General features: G+C 42.8%; 1 long non-coding RNA gene across 1 annotated transcript in view; it reads left to right on the top strand.

Annotated features, from left to right (window-relative positions):
- Window positions 1-3105: 3105 nt before the first annotated feature.
- The window catches only part of LOC147106527 (uncharacterized), a 48822-nt gene continuing 45616 nt past the window's right edge, over window positions 3106-6311 (top strand). The window contains exon 1 of the long non-coding RNA XR_015081061.1: window positions 3106-3396. This is a non-coding gene — a long non-coding RNA (uncharacterized LOC147106527). The remainder of the gene's footprint in view (window positions 3397-6311) is intronic.

Genomic DNA, 6311 nt, shown 5'->3' with positions numbered 1-6311 from the left:
TAAACTGCTGCTTTGCATGTAAAAATCCTTAGCAGCTTGACAGAAACATTGGGGGCGTGTCCAGTGAAACTGAGACCTCAAGGGGCGTGTCTCACTTACACTGCACGCTCCTGGCTTCGCGCTGGCTGCACTCCTGGGCGGCGTGACATCATACGCTGCCCGGGAATGTGCTTTCTATTTCTGCAAGTTCAGGCGTCCCAGAAGCTGATCGGCATGAGCGCGGGGTAAGTGCAAATACGGGGCTTGCACGCGCTGCAAGCCCCGTTCTGGAATTTCTGGGCCTTTGTATCTGTCTTCACGGTAGAAGACACAAAAAACATTCCGGAAATAATGGGGAACCAAGGGTCTAGAGAGAATGAGGAACTTAAAGAAATCAGTATAAGTAAAGATGGAGAAATGAAAGAATAAGTGGCGACAAATCCCCTGGACCTGATGACCTGCATCCTAGGGTTTTAAAAGAGGTAGATGCAGAGATAGTGGATGCACTGGTATTAATCTTTCAGAATTCCCTGGATTCTATTACAATCCCCAAGGATTTGAAGGTAGCAAACATAACCCCGCTATTTAAGAAAGGAGGCAGAAACAGGGAACTATAGGCCAGTTAGCCTGACATCAGTAGTAGGCAAAATGCTAGAATCTATTATTAGGGACATTGTAACAGGGCACTTAGAAAATCGTAATATGATTAGGCAGAGTCAACATGGTTTTATGAAAGGGAAATTGTGTTTGACAAATCTGTTAGTTTTTTGAAGATGTAACTAGTAGGATGGATAAGGGGGAACCAGTGGATGTAGTGTATTTGGATTTTCAAAAAGCATTTGATAAGGTGCCACACAAGAGGTTATTACACAAATTAGGACTCATGGGATTGGAGGTAATATATTAGCATGGATTGAGGATTGGTTAACGGACAGAAAACAGAGAGTGGGAATAAACGGGACTTTTTCAGGTTGGCAGGCTGTAACTAGTGGTGTATCACAAGGATCAGTGCTTGGGTCTCAGCTATTTAAAATCTATATTGGCCCAGAAATTCCGTTCGCAGGCCTCCCGCGGGCGGAGGGCAGCGATCTGGAAAAATCTGCGCCTAGACCGGCGGGCTCCCAGGAGGCGCAGAGTTCCATTCCTGGGCCTCTCCAAAGTGCCGGTGCACAGGGCCCACGTATCCCAGAGGCGCAGGCGGTTTGCAGCGTCCCTGGGATCACGTGGGCCATGGGGAGCCAATCAGAAAATGGAATCTTCCTTCATACATTTGACAGGAAGACCTGTCAAATATATGAATAGAGATCACCCCAAAACATAGTAAAACTTTAAATAAATTTTTTAAAATAACATTTTTTAAATGACTTTAAATTACAATAAATTAAGTATTTTAAACAAAAAATGTATTTTTTGAAAAAGATAATTAAAGTTTTTAACGGGGCTAAAAATAAACTTACCTTTCTTTAAAGTATTTTTAAATGAAAAATCAGTGGAAATGTTTTTTTAACTTTTACCAGGCGCAAGAATTGTAAGTGTTTTCTGCGAGCGGAGGGTCTCCAAAAACCGGAACTCTCCCCCCCCCCCGCAGAGGCCCTGCTCCAGGGCAGGCGGAGGATCTGTCAAGAGCTTTCTTGACAGATCGGAAATGCTGGTTTAGCGCAGTGCATGCCTAAAACCGGCATTTCCGTTGACCCTACAGGTGAGTACACAGCGCGTACACACCCGTAGGGAACGGAATTTCTGCCTCATTAATGACTTAGATGAAAGGACTGAGTGTAACGTATCCAAGTTTGCTGATGCTACAAAGTTAGGTGGGAAAGTAAGTTGCGAGGAGGACACAAAGAGGCTGCAGAGAGATGTTGACTGAAGGAGCAAGAACATGGCAAATGGAATACAATGTGGGGAAGTGTGAAGTTTCCACTTTCGTAGGAAAAACTAAAAAGCAGAATATTTTTTGAATGGGAGACTGGGAAATGTTTGCATTCAGAGGGACCTGGGTGTCCTTGTACATGAATGACAGAAAGTTAACATGCAGGTACAGCAAGCAATTAGGAATGCAAATAGTATGTTAGCTTTTGTTACAAAGGGATTAGAGTATAAGAGTAAAGAAGTCTTACTACAATTATACAGGACATTGGTGAGGCCACACCTGCTGTACTGTCTACAGTTCTGGTCTCCTTACATACTTGTCTTAGAGTGCAAGAAGGATTCACTAGTCTGGTTCCTGGGATGAGGGGATTGCCCTATGAGGAGAGATTGAGTAGACTAGGCCTATATTCCCTAGAGTTTAAAATAATGAGTGGTGACCTAATTGAAACATATATAAATTCTTAAGGGGCTTGACAGGGATAATACTGAGAAAATGTTCCCCTGACTGGGGAATCTAGAACACGGGGTCACAGTCTCAGAATAGGGGTCGGCAATTTAGGACTGAGATGAGGAGAAATTTCTTCGCTCAAAGGGTTGTGAATCTTTGGAATTCTCTATCCCAGAGGGCTCTGGATGCTCAGTTGTTGAATATATTCAAGACAGAGGTCGATAAATTTTTGGGAACTAGGAATTAAGGGATATGGGGATAGTGCAGGAATGTGGAGTTGAAGTAGATGATCAGCCATGATCTTGTTGAATGGCGGAGCAGACTCGAAGGGCCAAATGACCTACTCCAGCTCCTATTTCTTAATTTTCTTATGTTCTATGGTATGCTGTCACATCTGCGGTAATTATATGCACATTTGTTTTGCATTTGTAGCGTATATGTGCTGCTAAAAAATTTGCTTTGCTGCGCTGCACAACCTACATTTTCCGTTCTGTCTACTTTGCTGTGCTCCTACCCTGTGTGTTCCTGGATTTGGTTTAGAAAATATGGTCACCCTAGCTATACCCTCTAATTAGACCAATTCATAGCTCGGGCGGAATTGACCTACTTCCACATCATTACAATGATCAAACTATGAGGGTCTAGAAATTACCCCTGGTGATAATAGTAGCTAATTGCTTTGTATATCTATCTGACATATCTACTTTGGCAAAGGTATTAAACTACTTTAAATAAATAGGTTAATGTCTATGAACAAAAATGGACAGAGGTATGTCATGGTAAACGTTTGACCACTAATATTGCAAACAGTGATTTCTAGGCTCGATGTCCTCAAATTATTCCGTGTCAAATAAGCAATATGCTGGTCAGAGAAGAGTCCTGATTAGGTTTAGCAAGGCATAACTTCATTGTGCATTTAAATAACATTCGTAACCATGGCTCTGTGTTACAATGGTTAAGTTAATGAAAAGCCAATATTTACCCCAGACAACTTGTTGATTATGTTGGAACTAAAATATGTTTTTATTTTTATTTTCAGAGGTTCATAGGTTTAGATTCAATTGGTTGCTGCAAGTTATACAACTGCGAAAAAGGAAAATGTAAGTACTCTGAGGATTTACTCCATTGCAATAAGAAACTTGTTTCAAAAAAGCTCATTTTATAAAAATGAAACAACTTTTAGAAGATGTTTTCACATTATGGGTTATGCAAAGAATAATAGTGCAGTCATGCTAATATTGACCGTGTAATCACTAATCATGGTCTGCTTGATGCCGTAGTGGATGCAGCAGCAATGCAAGTCCAAACTGCACCACCAATACATGCCCATTCTCAGCCACAATGATGTGCGATGGAGGTTTTACTTCTCAGTAAAGTCTTCAGGACATTTTATATGTTAAATGAGTTGTATAAATGTAAAGTGTTGTTGAAGGAAGCAGACAGATTGTTGAAGAATATTGCAGGATAGAATACTGAAAGAAGATGTGTTGGGTTGCTCGCATATTCATAGTGGTGGAGGCCTGGAAGTAAGTTGCTTATAGATGGTGAAAAGGAGACCAAAAGGAACCAGGATAAAAAGTAGTTCAATTCTCAATCTCAGAGTTGTCCCAAAGCTAATGAAGTATTTATTTCAAAATGTTGTAATGTAGGGAAACACAGCAGCCAAATTGTACACAGCAAGGTCCCTCAAAGAGCAATTCAAAAAATGATCAGATAATCTGTTTTCTTGAATTTGGTTGAGGAATAAATGTTGGCCAGGACACTGAGAACTCACCTGCTCTTCTTCAAATAAGGCATAGGATCTCTTATGTCCACTTGAGAGGGCAGACAGGGCCCCGGTTTAATGTCTCATCCGAAAGGCACCTCTCTGGAGTGAGACTTGAAATCCAAATCATTCTGAATCATAAGCGAGAGTGCTACCCACTCAGCCAAGGATGATACGTGGGTAGAACAACTCACTGCATTTATAATGTGCTCCTGCTGTCTCAGAGCTGTTTTCCAATAGACACAAAAAGGGTATGATGGATACTGAGCATGGGGAATGGACAGGTTAGGATGGGAAACCAAAGTCATGGTCAAAGAGGAATGTTTTGAAAGAAAGGAGCAAGGTGGCAAAGTGGAAGGAACTGGATAGACAATTCCAGAGGGTAGACACAGTGGCTGAATAAGCAGTCAATGATGGTGGAGTGGGGGGAGCAAGGACAGGTCCAGTGTTAGAGGAGCAGTGTGTGTGTGTGCAGGAATGAATGGTGGGGGGAGTGGGGGTGGGGGGTGAGCCCTTGGAGAGATTTGGAAACGAGGACAAGAATTTTGAAATCGACACACTTGGGCACGAAGAGTCAGTGGAGCTTTGAGAGGATGGAGGTGATCAGAGTGTGGCACTTGGTGCAGGTGAGGAATGTGGGATGGCATGGACTACAATAAATACTGTAAACTCAAATTTAACACACAACAGTTATTGCAGCACGTCTGGAGTTCAATTTTTACCCATTTTCTGATCAATGTTAGAGGTCAACAGCAACTTAAACATATTCTGTTGGAGGAGACTTTACTGGTTTAAAAGTAAGTGGGAAACTCTTAAGTGTATATATGTAAGAAAATAAGCCCAGTTTTCTTCTTCCACAAACCACGTACAATTTTCTCAGTTGTAGTCTCTATCCAACTTATTTCATCTTCTGAGGGAAGGCTATTCCCTGCTTCCCCTCCACCCAACCTGCAAGGAAAACAAGAAGATTTCTGGCATACCTATTTAATCTTCAATCATACATTATTCATCTTTTGCCAGTTGCCTTCAATTGCTTGACATTTCCATGAACCCAACTTTTGCTGAGATGCAGTACCCTGCACACAGAAAGGTAACTGGTCCTTGGAGAACCAGGTAGTCTGATGGTAACGGTTTCCCTTCCCAGAAGTCCTGCTGGTTGTCTGGATGGAGGACTTGCAATCTCTCTCTAACGCATGGTACCTTCTGTCAAGTTAGAAGCACATGGCTGTTAGAAGAGTTGAGGATAAGGAAAGGCCATCTGGTGACCAAAGCTCATTCAAGGTTGCTTCTACACATCCCTGTGAATTCCTCACCTTCCAGCCGAGGAAGAAAACAGTGAAGAGCAGCACATTTTGGCAAGGTTGATCCAAATAAGATCTGGAATAAAGGATCCAGGGGTCTCCTAGCAGCTACAATCAGGCTGCTCGGACGCTGAAAGTATCAAATACCCACATGGCAGAGTCAGCCAGGGTTTTCATGGCGGAGACAAGCAGTCAGATTTTTCCTCTCCTTCCTTGTCATCTGATTCCCAATCACCTGTAGTATCAGAGAAGTTTCTGGGCCAGACCAGTCAGGCTGAAGAGTCAGGAGATTTTTGAGAGCAGCAGGACTAAGGGTGGCAAGACAGACAGTGAGCTACAAATTGAGGCATTTATAAGCATCAAATCCTCAAAACTTGAATTCCTATAATGCAGAAAGGTGCAGCTATGGTACCATCACCCTCTGAGTTTCAGTCTGCTGACCTTCATTAGTGCTGGAGGAACACCAGTCACTCCCAGCACCGAATCCCGAGCAGTATTGGCAACTCCAATAATGGCAAACTGCTGAACAAACTGGTCCACAGTAATCTACACCAGTGAAGCCAGTATCAGCATAAACCTTTTGGTCCCAGGTGATACCAAGCAACCATGTCAGTACCAAGAAAAGTGGTGGTGGGGGGCAGGGGGCCTGGCAACTAGACCCAAGTGCTCTCAGGTCTTCCTGGAACCACTGGTCTTGGTCAGGGTATTGCTCACATCCCAGTTAATGGAAATGCCCCTTTTTTAAAGGTGCAATTTACATAGAATTTACAGCACAGAAACAGGCCACTCAGCCCAATTGGTCTGTGCCAGTGTTTATGCTCCAGATAAGCCGCCTCATCTCACCCTATCAGCATATCCTTCTATTCCTTTCTCTCTCATGTGCTTATCGAGCTTCCTCATAAATGCATCTGTGCTGTTCGCCTCAACCATTCTTTTGGTTCCACATTCT

The sequence above is a fragment of the Somniosus microcephalus genome, chromosome 15 (genome assembly GCF_052327205.1).
Source record: "Somniosus microcephalus isolate GS21.2 chromosome 15, FLI_Smic_1.0, whole genome shotgun sequence".
In the NCBI taxonomy this organism is placed as follows: domain Eukaryota; kingdom Metazoa; phylum Chordata; class Chondrichthyes; order Squaliformes; family Somniosidae; genus Somniosus; species Somniosus microcephalus.
Note: the sequence above shows the minus strand (reverse complement) of the source record. Positions and strands in the feature narration are given on the sequence as shown.